Consider the following 798-nt stretch of genomic DNA (forward strand, 5'->3'; position numbering starts at 1 on the left):
GTCGCTAGCTCAATTCGTTCTCGAGTTATCGTGCGTACAGACAAACAAACAAACACACACACACACAGACAGACAGACAAACAGACGCGAAACTTTTTGATCATCAGTGGAGTAATAGGCTTCGCTATCGCTCAGCCAATAACACGCGATATGACGCCTACAGAGCCGCCCTGTATGTAACAACGATGTTTTTAAAAAGAAATTTTCTTGAATCAAGGCTAATGAAAAGGGAATTCCTTGCTCCAAGGAAATTTCTCGTCTCAAGGCAACGTTTTTGAAACGGTGTGGATAACAATCAAGTACCGATGTACCGGAGAAACGTGGGCTGATTCACAATATGCTCCTACTGTCAGCGAGCGTGTCTCTATACGATGAAGCGATGCGCGGTGTGAGAGCTCGTCAGGAGGAAAAGGGGGGGGGGGCGGCAACTAGTCGTAGCCTAGACCACACAGCTCTGGTTCAGGATTCAAAGACACGAATTGTTGTAGAGCTCCGAGTCAGAAAATTTCAACAGCTTTGTCCTTTGCGATAACCAGCACGCCACCGGAGAGCTGACTCGGCAGTCCTGGCACGCACACGAGCAGTCCTATGTGGAAATACAATTTTACGATTGGAAGGGGAAAGGTGAAGCACACTGTTAAACAAGCAGGCCCGCCCTTCCGCCAAACGGAGTTGCCAGTTCCACTTCGCTGCGCCGGCAACTCCGTTCGGCAGGGGTCGAGCCTGCTTGGCCTGCCGGCGGTCTCGGGATTTACTGAAGTGCATAATCAAATAAATAATGTGACCGGTAAATCACTT

At 49.2% G+C, this 798-nt stretch overlaps 1 protein-coding gene across 7 annotated transcripts in view; it reads right to left on the reverse strand.

Moving 5' to 3' along the window:
• Positions 1 to 786, reverse strand: part of LOC127750282 (uncharacterized) — a 69028-nt gene extending 68242 nt beyond the window's left edge. For 4 of the 7 annotated variants that reach the window (XM_052271516.1, XM_052271515.1, XM_052271513.1 and 1 more), the window contains exon 1: positions 304 to 398. The gene's annotated coding sequence lies outside the window, so the exon portion shown is untranslated. Of the gene's footprint in view, positions 1 to 303 lie in introns of all 7 variants that reach the window. The other 3 variants (XM_052271512.1, XM_052271517.1, XM_052271518.1) reach the window with 3 other exon arrangements.
• Positions 787 to 798: the final 12 nt, after the last annotated feature.

The sequence above is a fragment of the Frankliniella occidentalis genome, unplaced genomic scaffold, assembly GCF_000697945.3.
Source record: "Frankliniella occidentalis isolate FOCC.00 unplaced genomic scaffold, Focc_3.1 Scaffold164, whole genome shotgun sequence".
NCBI lineage: Eukaryota > Metazoa > Arthropoda > Insecta > Thysanoptera > Thripidae > Frankliniella > Frankliniella occidentalis.